Below are 15,275 nucleotides of genomic sequence, written 5' to 3' on the forward strand. Positions count from 1 at the left end.
GATACACATGATGGTTTCTCTGTAAGTGGTAGAGATAGAACCCAGGACCTGATGAATGAATGCCAGGCAAGTGTTCTACCCACGGGCTACACCTAACCCTAAAAAATGAACAATATTTACCTTTTCTATCAGGGCCCAAGCACTCCACCCCTCCCAGCTGCCCATCTCTTCTTTATTTTAGATCTGACTGAGTTCCCTCTTCAGCTTTGTGGATACACACCTGAAGATGGAGTTTCTTCCCGGCCAGGTCCCTCAGCCCTTTAATCTCAAATAAACACACAGAGGCTTATATTAATTATAAATGGTTTGAATGATGGCTCAGGCTTCTTATTGGCTAGCTTTCCCTTAATTATTACCCTGTTTCTATTAAACTATGTATTGCCACAAGGCTGTGGTTTTCCCATAATTCTCCTGCATGTTACTCTTCCAGTGGCTACATGGCATCTCTCCCAGCAACTCTCAGCATTTCTCCTCCCAGTATTCTCCTAGTCTGGTAGCTCTGCCTATACTTCCTTCCTGGCTACTGGCCAATCAGCATTTATTCACCAACCAATAAGAGAAACTTATATTCACAGCATACAGAAGGGCATCCCCCATCACACACCCCTTGTGTTTTCTGTTCCCCCTGGGACCACCTCTTCCCACTCGAATGTGTGTCCTTCCTGGAGGTCTCTTTTTATCTTGATGCTGTGGACATCAACTATAACATTTTCTGTCACCAGCATGAAAACAAGTCAGATGTCAGAAGTGCTTGGGACCAGCACTGTTCAGATTTCAGAGCCCTTTTTTAAGAAATTGTTTTTCTGGTACTTGGGAATGTTTGCCAATGCTCTAGTTGGACATCCTGAGTCTAGCAATACAAATATAAACTACCCCAAAATTCAAGTTTTGGAAAATCACAGGGTTCAAAAAAGTTGGAGAGTTTAGAGAACTTCCCACTGTATGTTTCAAATAGAAGTGCCTATGTTGTATTTTAAAAGAACTTACTTTGAATTGGAAGAATTCTTTTGTAAACAATAAAAATGTTGATAGCAGACAGTCACACCATCCACTCTTTGTATTACCCAGAGGGTTTTCAACTGTAAATAAGCAGGTTTTATTTCATTGCAAAATTCAGCTCACTGGGAATTCCTCACTGTAGCCATATCCACGCTCCATGGGAAAGAACTCCACGGTTGATTATTGATGTCTGCCTTGGGTGTAGATTAGGCAGGTGGTGACATACTTGTCATATGTCAGCTCTTCCCTTGGTATGTGTCCATAATTACCTGCTGAAATCACATGAGCTGCAATGAACTCAGAACACAGGAGTCCAGTTTAAATACAGGTTTAAACTGGCTGTGTTGATAACTAACTGCCATAAGCAGGCATCTGAGCCTTTCTGAAAACCTCTGGTGCATTACTATTAATTATTAAGTTTAAGAACAAAATAAAAAAGATTTAACCTTACACAAGAAATTGAAAGTGCTTCCCCAAGCTCATTTTGAAAAGGTGGATGGCTTTGGTTATGGCAAGAATGACTTTGGGGTAAATCTGTGCTCAGGGCTGGCTGGGCAGCTTCGGAACCCCTCTGTGGCCCTGTGTCTGCTTTGAACTGAGGACACATTGTGACAGCCTCACAAGGACCAATAAGGTGAGGCTGTGAGTTCCTTCGCTGGGCTCTGGTGGGCACCCAAGTTTTCCTACTGATTGGGTTATTAGTTCACATGAGACGGGCCACTCATCTTTCAGAAGCACCATCCCACTGAAGCAACTCCCCACTGACTCCATAGATCCAAAGCAATTGCACACATTTGAGAAGATCATAGCAGTTAGGGCTTCTGGCTGCATCCTTTAGAGCAGGAACCCCAAGAGGGGTGGGGGGAGAGTTATCAAAAGACTTTTGATGTGGAGGAGCCCCTCCTGTGTTGAATGTCTGTGTGTTTCTCAATGAAGGTATGCACCTCCATGGGGCCTGGCAGGCAGGCGGTTCTACAGATGGGAGGTGATGGCTTTCAGGGATTTTCTGTGCTATTCTGTAGTTCCATGTACAGTCTGTGTCCCCCGTTGGGCCAATTACCGACTTAAAATGTTGTTAGCAAAAGGCAGGCACGCTCATTATTGTAGCAGTGAGCATGGAGGCCCAGTAGGATCCTATTTATGCTGTTTCAAAAAGCTATTCTTACCCGGCCCTTTGTGTGTTTGTCACCAAAGGTGTTCAAATCACAGGACATTTGTCCTAGGTGGCTGTCCATCTCCTTTTCTCATACTTCCCTCTCCTGCTTTGCAGGGGTCAGCTGAGACAGGAATGTTAGGAGCCATCTGGGCCAAGGAGAAGCTGAAGTTGCTGCTAAGAGAGATGCTAAGTCACTGGGATGGGAGTGGAGGAAATATCAGGTGTGGATCAGGGACTTCCAACTGTGGGGAGGTCACGTGATATAGGTGCATCAGTGAAGGGATTTGAAACCCCCATATGCCATGGTGAGAGGTGGGTGGTACTCACAGTCAGGGGACTTGGGTCCCAGGTAGCTGTTTTGACTTTGACCAGGTCGTTGTTGCTTCCTGGCTCCCACTTCTGGGGACAGAAATGCCTGCTGAGATCTGTGCTGTGTTCTGAACCTGCAGTGGTATGGACCAAAGCTAGCAGAGAAACTCAGTTCTGGAGTGAGTGCAAATATGTGGGTGCCTCCTAGACTCACCAACACCGACAAGAGCAGAATTCCAACTCGAGCTGCCTGGAATGTCTCCAAGCCATCCAGTCCACCTAGATTTCTTAAATTATTTTTTCAAAAACTTGTCTTTGTGACCATGGTGTGTGTGTGTGTGTGTGTGTGTGTGTGTGTGTGTGTGTGTGTGTGTACATTGATGTGTGCATGGTGGATATGCGGATATGTATATATAGTGCACATGTGTGCATGTGTGTGTAGTATATGTATGTGTATGCATATGTGTATAGTACATACATGTGGTGGCTCATGTATGTGCATGTGTGGGGGGTGCATGGCACATGTTTTTGTGCCTGGCACATATGTTGTTGCATGGTGCATGTGTGTGCATGTGCATGCTCACACATGTGGAGGAGACAGGACACCTCAGGTGTGGTTCCTCAGGCACTGTCCACCTTTATTATTTGGGACAGGATCTCCCACAGACCTGAGGCTCACCACATAGGCTAGGCTGGCTGACCAAGGATCAGCGCCAAGGATCCGCCTGCCTCTGACTCTGTAGCAATGAGATACACGCGTGCCACCATGCCCAAGTACATGGGTGCTGGGGTCTGACCCTGGTCACCATGCCTATATGGTGCTTTGCTGAATGAACCATCCTCCCAGCTCCTTGATCTTATTTCAATCCTAGGACATCTCATTGCAAGAAAGCAACACGTAGGAACTTTCTAGTCATTCAAGATAGTTATCGGTCAATCGGGGGACAGAATAATGCTGTCACTTTAGTTTTCCCAAGCAAGCAGAGTGAGGAAAGCCCTCCATTGCCCACACTCCTCTGCCCTACAAGAAATGGCTTTCTGTCTTCCCAGAAGAAAGGTTCTTGTGTTCTGCCATAGCCGTGTAGTGTTTATGGATGTAACATGACAATCGTCTCCTTAGCAACCCCACTCTCCAGGATTAGAGTAGACAATCCTTTTCTGATGCTTCAAGTTGCAAACACCCTGACCTAGCCAGAGCACAGCTCTTCCCACCCTGGTAAACAGAAATGCACAGGAAACATGAGCGGGAGAACCACATTCTACTCATGTTCCTGGAGGCTGCTGCCTGTGACCTGGGCCAGGCATGTGGTGTGTACAGCTCTGCACTGACCCTTCCCTGCTTGAATTTAATGCTTTAAAGAGAGAAGATGCTGGGCTTTTTAAAACTCTTGCTTTGTAGCTTCTTGTTGAAGGGCCAAGATGATAACTGACAGAGGATGGGGAGTCTGGAACCCTCCAGGTAGTCAGTCATGGGCTGTTGTGGGTCATGCAACATGGGTGCTGGGAGCCCAGGTTCTGCAAGGGCAGTGAGTGCTCTTAACCACTGAGTACTTTCTCCAGCATCATTTCAAAAGGGATCTCTTTCTCTCTTTCTCTCTCTCTCTCATCCATTTATTTTCTGTCTGTCTGTCTATCATCTATCTATTATCTATCTATATTTATCACCTATCTTCATCATCATCATCATCATCATCATCATCTATCAAGTTATCTAGCTATCATCTACCTACCTACTGTGTGTGCCTGAGTATACGTATGTGCATCACATGCATGCAGATTCCTGTGGAGGCCAGAGGAGGGCGCCAGATCCCTCCAAGCTGATGTTACAGGTGGTTGTGAGACACCCAGTATGGGTGCTGGTAACTGAATGCAGGTTTTCTGGAAAAAAAGCATCAGGTTCTCTTAACCAGCCCATTAAATGCACTTTCTGTGTGTCATTTCTCACTTAGAGCTTCAAGACACTGGGTGAGTCAGGTGTCATCATCACAACACATTTTATAGAGGAGACTAAGATGGAGTCCCACAGTCCTTGGCAGAGCCAGGCTCCACCCCTACCTACCCTATAGACATGGAGATAGCTCTGGGCAACTCTACCAAACAAACTCTGAACTCTGTGGGGGTTACAAAATAAGCTTTGATTCCTCTCCAGGGCTTCAGTTTACTTGCCAAGATGGCATAAACAGGTGTGGCTGGATATTCCCTTCCAGGTGCCTTGACACCTTTCCTCTGAGATGTGGGGATTCCATCTCCCCAGTCCACTTCCATTGCAGTTGCCTCTGAATTTGAAGCCAATCTACAAAAGGAAACTCAGTCTCTGGCTTCTCCACAGCACATTAATCCAAATTAATCATAGCAACAGAGGGCAGCACATGCTGGCATGGGGTTCTGCTGCCTGGGCAGATTTTCCTGGCAAGAACACACCTGAACAAGCACATGGGGGCTTGGGAACCAGGTGGGCTCTGAGCTCATTTTATTGAGCCCTGTGAAGTGCTGATGTCTGATTTTGGGGCACAGGTAGGGGCAGGGTATGACACTCAGAGGATGGGGTAGAACTGTCTCCCTGGCTGTAGTGACCTGGGACAACAATACCAGTCACATTAGGAACCCACACCACCTCCAGGTACCTCTCCTGCATCATTCGGCAAACCCATCGGTGTCCAGGCCTATCCACTTCTCTCTGTCAGGGGTCACTCATCTTCATCTCTTTATGTAGATTGTTTAGGCTGTACTCCAACCCCTCCCAAGGCTCTGACGTGCCATCTCTTCTGCTTCTAGAGTGATTGTCTTAGAAAGGAAAATCTATCCAATCCCTTCCAAGACTTGTCCCGTCATCAAGTGACATCCTGTGGCTTGACACTCCGATCCCTTCCTAGCCAGGCTGTCTTACTCGGTGGGTTCCTGGATTGTGCCCTTCCTGAAGGTCTGTGGGTTCCTCACCGGGTTCCTCACCCCAGTGGAAAAGCATCTGCTTCCATCATCCACACACACACACACACACACACACACACACACACACACACACACACACACTCACACACACTTGGGCTGGGCTGTCCTTTGGACACCAACAAGGCTCTGATCTTCCAATTCTTTGAAAATTCAGGAAAATTTTAGGTGATCGTGGGTCTTGGGTTCCATTCCTCAGAGGCTTAAAAGCCTATTATACAAATTACAGACACCCATCCTCAAGCCCAGATTTTCTAAAGAGCTGCTTGCTAGAGCTTGGGCTTTTGAAATCCACACATTAGGCTGTAAGTCCCCCTGCTGGTGCCAGCCACAAGGTCACAATGTGCTGAGTCACATTGTGGGAGGTCTTTCATCACAACATAAGGGTGATGATGCTATCTACATTGTTATTAGGTAAAGCATCAACAACTGTTTTCCATCCAGATGTGTTTTACAAAGCAATAGTGAGGGCAATTTAAGTGGGGACAGTTGTCATAGTGGAACCCAAAGGATATCCTGGGCATCACCTCATGCAGCTTGGGTGTGAATGTAATATTCAACACCCAAAGGTCTCACAAGATAACTTCCGTGGCTGCTGTCCTGAATGCTCAACTCATGCCTCACAGATATTCAGTCCCCCTTCCCCCTTCCTCTGGATCTGTGCTAGAGCTGTCTTAAGTGGGTCCCTTCCCAAACTCCCCAAATCTTCGCCTGATTGCTACTGCTGTGATAAAACACTGGCCAAAAGCAGCTAGTAAAGGGTAGTAGTGTTGATTTGGCTTACGTGACTTAGGTCACACTCCACTGAGGAAAGCTAAGATAGGCACTCAAAGAAGGAACCAGGAGGCAGACTGAAGCAGAGACCACGGGGGAGCATTGCTCACTGACTTGCTCCCTATGGTTTTCTCAGACTGCTTTCTTAAACAACCCAGGGCTACCTGCCCATGGGGTGGCCCCACCCATGGTGAGCGGGGCCCTCCCACATTCACCATTAATCAAGAGAATGTCCCACAGACTTGCCCACAGGCCAGTTTAATGGAGGCATTTCCTCAGGTGAGAGTCCCTCTCCCCATATATGCCTAGGTTTGTGTTAAATTGACATAAACCAATCAGCACACCCCATAATTCATACTGTTAAATTGTCACTACAACCACATCATCATCAATGTCATCATCATCATTATCACATCCTCCTCCTCATCATCATCATCATCCTCTTCATCACCCTCATCACCCTCATCACCCTCATCATCCTCATCAGCATCAACATCCTATCCTCCTCATCCTCCTCCTCCTCATCATGATCCTATCATCCTCATTATCATCCTCTTCATCCTCATCATCATATCATCCTCATCATCCTCTTCCTCCTCATCCTCCTCATCATGTTTGTCATCATCCTTCACCTTCATCAACCTCCATGTCATAGCTGCAGGATAAGGAGCCCTGGAGTTGCCCCTCAGACAGACCTGGGAGCACTTCTGATCTCTGCACATCTGTGTTTGGAGCCTCCTACTCAACCTGCCTTGCTGTACTGCACCATGGCTCAACTCCAGGCCTGGAGCCTGTGCTGCAACTCGGTGGTGCATAGTTACGACTCAAGGGCACACTCATGTGTCCAGGTCCAGACACAGGTGAATGACTCCTGTTCCCTACACGGCCACTGGCTATGTGGGTAGCGAAGTTGTCAGAGGGGTTGTGTCTTTAGCAAACTCACAAATGGAGCTCTCCTTGCTCGTTCAATGTATGATCCAATTTCCACTGCAGATAAAGAGGGTTACTCCTCTGGAGGCCATTCTTCAGGAGATGTCTCGTTTGCTCTCCGAAGGCCAGCCTCTACACCCTGCACATCGCAGGTGCATCCCCACTGGCTTGTTTTCCATAGCTACAGAGGAAAAAACTGAGGCTCGGAGAGTCCAAGTGAGGTGTGGTATGGAAACAGGCTGCAGCATCCAGAGCCCCTGACCCTCAGCCACGCAGCTCTCCAATATAAATGTGTTCATAAGCCCCAGGCCAAGGGATTGCATGGTAAAGGAAGTGGTCACACATCTATCTCCGTGGGTCAGGAGCACATTACTGTGTGAGACAACCATTCCCTCCTGTTTGCCGAGCACTTTAAAGTTTATAAACGAATGCATGTCCATTATCTCATCTGAAGTGAATACACTCCAATCTCCATGGTTTTAAATAAATGGTAAATGTGAGTTTGGAGCAGCCTGGCATTGAAAACACATCCTTTCAACTCTGCCTTCCAAATCCAGGGGCTGGTGTTTGCAGCTCTTGGAGCAATTGCATTTAAATTAAATTACTGTCTTTCCATTCAATTTAGCGTTGGCTTTCTGCTGCTCTGAAATGTTCTTTGGGTGGCTTGGCTCTACACCACCATCATGTCTTCTAGTGGTAGACATAATATCTTCTGTGATCTGGGGCCTGGAGTCATCTGCAGGACAGAGTATGTGCACACACACAAGTGTACACACACATGTGAACACACTGAGGCATGCACACAAATGCACACACATCACTCACACAGAGGAGACAACTAGCAAGCTCTGTGACATTTGGATGTCAGTTGCACATTTGTGGCTCTGTGGGACACAGCAGCACTGAGTTTTCACTCTTGTTACTGTTTGGGACCCCACGGTAGCACAATGGGATGGTGGATCTCAGGTGTAAGAGAGCAGACATGGGGCTGGGGAGATGACTCAGTGCACACAGCACTTCCTGTGTAAGTGCAAAGACCTCACTTTGGATCCTCAGCATCCATATGGAAAGCCGGGTGTGGTGGCATACGTCTGTCCCTCCAGCACTGGGAAGACAAGAGAGGAGGGTTCCCCAGAGCTCCTTGCCCAGCAACGATGAACTCCAGGCTCAGTGAGAGACAGTCTCAAAAACACAAGGTGGAGAATCTAAAGAAGTGTTGTTGAGAGCAACAGCAGGACAGAAGACCACAGTCAGTAAACTGCAAGCGACACCACACTTAGTGTCTTCAGCTGCTCAGTCCCAGGCAGTTCATCTCACACCAACTGATGAGCAGAAACTGGCACGGGGTTTCCCTTTCCCTCAGAGAGAGATGGGGAAGGGTGGGAGGATGGCGAGCCTGGTAGTGGCCTGATGTGACTTTATTTTTAACAAGATCACCCTGACTGTTGGGATTGCTACAGCCTCAAGGGTAAGAGTAGAAACGGAGTCTAGTGGAACAGTGACCACATCATGCCTAGAGGTGCTCCTCTGCTGGGGACATGACTAGGGTGGCGGATGGTAGTGAGGCATTTTATTCTCTCCCCGCTCTGTGTGTGTTCATATTCACAAACATGAGTGGAGGCCGGAGGTCAAACTTGGGTGTCTTTTGATACTGTCTACCTTGGTATTTTGTTTCAGACTCTGTCACTATCTGGAGCTCACCAATTAGGTTCAGCTGTCTGGATTCCCATCTCTGCCTCCTCAGCACTGTGATGCCAAGTGCACACTGGCACACCCCATGTCTTTTATGGAGGTTCTGGGGATTGAACTCATGTCTTTGTGCTTGCAAGGCAAGTGCTTTGCTGACTGAGCTGTCTTTCCAACCTCCATTCTGGATATCTTCAAGGTAGACTTAAAAGTCCTCGCAAAGGTGGTAGAGAGAGATTCTGAAGATGTTTGCAGGGAGCAACAGGCCTCTCTGCTTGCCATGGTACCCACCTCACAGCAATTCCGAGAGTCTGTGCGGGTTGGAAGTTAAAAGTCCCTGCTCTCCCTTGAGGCCATTTCCCAAGCTCAATGAATGCACAACAGCCATGCCGACCCTCTGCCCCAGCTCGAGTACACAGCGATAGGCATGAATTATTAACACACACCTTAAGGTTCCCTGGCAGCCACTGCATTCAATTGCTTGCTCTGATTCTTCTCCTTCCCTGGCCCTGGCTGCCAGAGTGCCACAATTGCCTCATCTTTACAAATTGATGCCTAATGAAGTTGGAAGCATAGACACTGTTAAATGGCTGTGGGTTGGCTGGCAGAGTCAGGCTTCCCTGCAATAAAGATTAACCACTGTGTACTTGTTGATCTGGCTGGAGCAGAGCCCCGAGCTTGTCCCGTCCCTACCCCATGGGACATGAACTACAGAGCTCACTCACCATAACAGTCATTTTTTGCTACAGTAATGTTGTATAACAAACATTCATGGTAATCCAAGAGCGTGCAGAACTCAGAGTGGACTGCTTACGTGCCTGGAGCTGTTAGCTAGGTGCGTGGCTTGGTTCTGAAGTCTCAGCAGGGCACTCCTGCCTGTCTCTGTAAAGGCCTGTGTGCTGAGCTGTGCATTTTGCCTCAAAAAGAATAATCCCATTGTTACCATCGAGGCCCATGGTTATTCCATGGTGCCTAGCTGCTGAGTATTCCACGTTCTCCACCAGCTTCCAGACAACGATCACCAACTTGGATCCAAGCCCCTGACTAGTGACTGAACCCAGCAGAAGCCATGGCCCAGCCGTATCTGCTTCTTGCTGGGAGTCTGAATAAGGGCATCTTTACCCCAGCATCAAATTGGCTTTCTTGAGCCAGGCCAGGTGTAAGTCATGATTGGAGGCTTGAAGCCAAACCTTTCCGTAACAGGTGTCTTATCTTCCTTGAAGTTAGAAGCCTTCCCCTGCCCAAGTCCATCTTCCCAGGAGGATATTTCACAAACATCTTGAGCTCACTCCTGACTCCTTGTACATCTCTCATTTCTAGATGGCCCAGTTGACAGGCCAGCTGGTGCTTGACTCTGTCTAGATGGCCAGGGTGAGCTGGCTATCCTCTGTGAAACAACCCAGGAAGCATGAGTGTGCTCCCAGAGCCAAGGCAGCTATAGAGGCACACAGCCTGCCTGAGGCCCAGGCTGGGAATGCATGCCTTCATCCCTGCAATGGCTACTGACTAGAGAAAACTCTCATGGGGGGCGGGGAGCATCTGCCCTTCTGATGGGACTGCTGAGGTCACACGTCAGTGTGTCAGGAACAGGTGAAAGAAGGGAGACTGTGGCCATTGCCGCAGCTGTCTCTAGTCATTGTCAATGAAGAAATATTCACTGAGCCAACCTTGGAGCCCTGGCCCATGTGACTCCTTCCCCTGCAGATCTTCTCTCCTCCAACCTGAACATTGCATCTTACCTACCCCGTCACAGCCACCCAGCTCCTCTCCCTGTCAACGTCTTTCCTGTCTACACCCACCACTCACCCTGCCTTGCCCTGGATGATCTTTGTACCACAGAGAAGAGTTTCTTCTATCTGTTGGCCAAATCCAGATCCACGCACACAGCTGTCAAACTCCATACCAATGTTAGACAAGAGGAAAAAGGAGTGAAATGTAGCAAGAAACCAAAAGGAGAATTGTCCTCCGTGGCAATGGGAAGATTCGCACCATTGGACGACTGGATGGTCCCAGAGACTAAGTACAGACGTGTCTCTGTGACTTATGCATGATCCCACGCCTGATCAGAAGGGAGAAGCTGGGAAAGTTCTAGAAAGAGAACTGGGAATGATTTTGATGACCTTTCAGGTTTGATGACCTAAGATTTCTTAGGTGGGGTCCGTGGAGAATGGAAAGTAATGGAAAAGAATAAAGTGGAATTCTGTAGCACGAATAATAAAAACTCAGAGGCAAATAATGGGGTTAAAGCTGAAGATCAGAGAAGCAAAGCAGCCAGCCACTAGAGGGTTCTCACCTCTACCAATGTTCAGACAAAAGGGGTGATTCACCGAACCCCAGACTGCTCCCAACTGCACTGCTCCTCAGACTCCTTGAGCTCCTGTCTCCTGCCACCTTATATTGCTCTCTAGGGCTGGGATTAAAGGTGTGGGATTCTAAATGCTGAGATCATCTTAGTGTAGACCCGATCAATTTCGCATAGCTCAGTGTGGCCTTGAACTAACAGAGATCTGTCTCCCGAGGGCTGGGATTAAAGGTGTGTACCACCACTGCCTGGCCTCCATGGCTAACTAGTGTGGCGAGCTTCACACTCTGATCTTCAGGCAAGCTTTGTTAGATCATAAACAAAATATCACCACAGAATTCACCAAAACCAAAAATGTCTGCTCCATCTAAATGCACCTGCCCTAGGGCTTGGGAGGGGACTCAGTTGCTGTGGGGTTGGAATGAGAATGGCCCCCGTAGGATCATATATCTGAACATCTGGTCCCCAGTTGGTGGAACTGCTTGGGAAAGATTAGGAGGCATGGCCTTGTTAGAGGTGTGTCACTGGGGATGGTCTGTGAGGTTTCACAAGACTTGCACCCTTCCGGGGTTGTCTCTCTGCCCTGTGCGTGTGGAACAAGATGTGAGCTCTCAGCTACCACTCCATCACCATGCCTGCCTGCTGCTGCCACACTCCCTGCTGCGATGGCCATGGACTCTCTCTGCACTGTGAGCAACAAATAAACTTCCTTTTGTAAGTTACTTTGATTATGGTGTCTTACCATGTCAACAGAGAAGACAGTTGGTGGTGTGCTTGCCTTAAATACACATTTTTTAAATTATTATTTTTTGAGGCAAGCTTTCATGCAACCCAGGCTGGTCTGGAATTTTCTATATAGCGGAGGCTGACCCTGAACTCCTGATCCTCCTGCCCTTGTCTGCTGTACCCTTACAGATGTACCGCAGGCTCAGTTTTATACAGGGCTGTAGACTGAAGCTGGGGCTTTGTGCATGCTAGGCAAGTCCTCTACCAACGGACACACATTCCCAGGCCCCTAAATGCATTTTCTAAGAAATAAATAGTCATGTCACAGCCTGGGGTGGGGTAGGAGGAGGCAACCCTGTAAAACAGATCACTTCCTGACTAAGGAAGTGCCTACAGAACATGTGAAAAATCTTGTAATGGGGTGATAAAGAGACAAGAGTGCCAATAAAGACTTGAGTGGATATGACATGCAAGAACACGTGCAAATGGCCAGTGAACACTTGCAAAGGGCATCCAGCTCCATTAAACATTAGAGAAATGACCAGTAAAATCACAGGAGGCTCTGCCGGGAAACCACCCAAAGGGAAAATGTAATGTCAGCCCCAGCCACTGTGGGTCAGAATGCGGAGGACTTGGGTCTCCCTGCTCCTCTGAGGTTATAGAACGGACATTCCATCACCTGGGTCTCCCTGCTCCTCTGGGGGAATAGAACAGATGCTGTCTGGTGATTTATCACCAAGTTAAGTGCACAGTATTATAGGATTCTGATGTTCAGCCACTAGGTATTTATCCAGAATGAGAACAGAAGCCTGTAGAGGTGAACCCAGTGCCCATGGAGAGTCTCTTCACTGCAAAGTGGGAATTGTCATCTGCAGGAAAATCATAGAGTGACCTTGGCTTCCTTAGACATTCAAATATTATCCAGCGCTAAAGGAGTGAACTACTGATTCATCCAGAAGTGCTGTAACTCGCCCAGTGAAGGAGGCATGGCCTGTCTCCAGGAAAACCTCACCTGTGACGGCGGGGATGGGGACAGCAATGGCTGGAGGGAGGCAGCTTTAAAAGGGGACAGGAAATGGCCAACTGAAATGATTGAAAGGTTTCATTCATGTGTGTGAGTCTGTGTGTGGGAGTACGCACATGTGAGCACAGTACCCTTAGAGGTCAGAGGAGGAAGTCAGAGACCCTGGACATGGTGCTATAGCGTTGTGTGCCACCTGGCTTACATGAGTGATGTGACCCAAATTCTAGGACTCTGCGGTACATGCTCTAACCACTGAGCAGCCTCTCCTGCACCCAAGGTGATTAAGAAGTGATCCATCCAGATAGGCATTTGTCAAAACAGACAGCAGCAGCTTGCTGTGGCTTGGAGGGTGTCACTGCATACAGAGTGGACCTCAATTAAAAAGCAATGAGGACGCTGTTAACCGTATTGTTATTTTCCACACGACTCCCATCACCCCCAACGTTACCTTGTTTTTTCACTCAGCTGTTAGGTGATGTGGGGGTAGGGCCCAGTCCCTCCCCTCCCCTCCCCTGCACTATGGAGCTCCCTGGTGCTCCAGCCCAGTGCCCAGTACAGTGCCTGGTACACAGCAAACATCCAGGAGGCATTTGTTGAGTGCATTCATAAACCATCAAATGAGTGAACAAAGGGTGGGGAACGGAGTGGAAGAAATTCCCAGCTGGGAGAGGCCTGCCCTGTGTTTACAGCCCTCGGGCATCTTTGTTCTAGCTTTCCCGACAAATGGGGGGCTCTGAGCATTCCATTCTGCGTATTTACAGTGTAGCCTGGAGGTGGCTTGTATGATAATCAGTGTCCCTAAGAGGACATAAATATTCCTATCCTGCAGCCAGAACAGCTCCACCAGGTTCCCAGGAAGGCCGAAAAACAACCTTCACCTGCGCAGTGACACTTGTGAGGGACCCGGAAGAGGCAATAGTTGGATTCTGGGTCCATATCTATGGGTTGGGTGCTGTCCAGGGGCCTGTCCCCTGGCCATTTTCTCTATTCCTCACAGGATGCTGGCTGCTCTGGCCCTCTCCATTTCCTGGATGACACTCCTGAGGGCAGAGGAGTGGACAGTGAGGTTGTGTGAAACCAGGTGCTGACCTAGTTTTGGTGAATGCTGGCTGGGTGTCCCAGGAACCTATGGCACCAAGAGGCTCCCCTAGTTGAACTCGTGCCACTCAAAATCTCCTCTGAGCCAACATCTCATATGCCAGGAAGACAAAGTCACAGCTGTGCCCGGAAGCCATGGCAGTCCTGGTGTTACAGGGCTGCTCCTGTTTTAGCACTTGAAGGCCATCTTCCTTCTGGGAGCCCCTTCTGTCTTGGGCAAAGTGGGGAGGGGGATGTTGGTTACCTTAAAATCCTCCCATCTCACCCAGAGGGAAGCAAAGATTTCTACAAAGTCCTACATGGCCTGTAATGTGTTAAATTATATTGGCACACAGTCATGGGCTGTTTGAGGTCACTGAGAAGCTGGGTTGTCTCCTCTCCCCACATACATGCACCTCAAACCCAAGGATGTGCATGTTATGTGTTCTCCATGGCTCTTGTCTGGGATACATTGCTCCCCCAACTCCGTGAGACAGAATGGCAGGGTGGCCCAGGAGTGAACACTGTGTCTTGAGAACAGTTGTAAAGTGAGACTGTTGCTCACCCTGAGATTGCAAAGTGTCCCAGGTGGAAGCTCAGCCATGAAAACTCAACCAGAGATTCTGCCTCAGTCTCCCCAGTTGGTTTCTGCTGGATATTTTCAGCCCTTGATTTGATATTTTGATATCTTGTTCTCTTTCTCTCTCTCTCTCTCTCTCTCTCTCTCTCTCTCTCTCTCTCTCTCTCTCTCTCTCTCCCTTCCTCCCTCCCTCTCTCCTTCCCTCCATCCCTCTCTGTCTCCTCTTTTACTATGGCATGCTATATACTTAATAAACCACTCACGTATTCAAAACTAAAAATATGGCTATCATAGATCATGTAGATCATTTATCTTCTGGACCATACAGAACATGGCCCCACACGACTGACATCTCCTCTCAGGAGTTGTCTGCTGCTCTCTGTCCCCTTGCTCATGTCATTTCCTGGATACCAAAGCCCTTAAAGGTATTCAAAAAGGCTGTCACTGCTCTGGCCTCAGGACCTTTGCACTGGCTGCTCCCCCTGTCTGGGACACTATCTCCAGCTTGCAGGTGTGACCTGTTCTCTCACATGGTTTACTTTTGTTTCCCTGCCTTACCTGGAACCTTCATTCCATGCAGACATAGCGTTTGTGAGCTGTTTTAACTGAGCTGACTACCCCCCCCCCAGTGAGGAGGGTGTGCCCACAATTGGGATAATGTTTTGTGAGTAAATTTCTCTAGCATCAACCAGGAGCTGGGTCCTGAGTGTCACAGCTGGGCAGACATAGCGGTGACCTGGGCGAGTGGACTTTAACTATGCAGAGG

The sequence above is a fragment of the Cricetulus griseus genome, chromosome 4, assembly GCF_003668045.3.
Source record: "Cricetulus griseus strain 17A/GY chromosome 4, alternate assembly CriGri-PICRH-1.0, whole genome shotgun sequence".
NCBI lineage: Eukaryota > Metazoa > Chordata > Mammalia > Rodentia > Cricetidae > Cricetulus > Cricetulus griseus.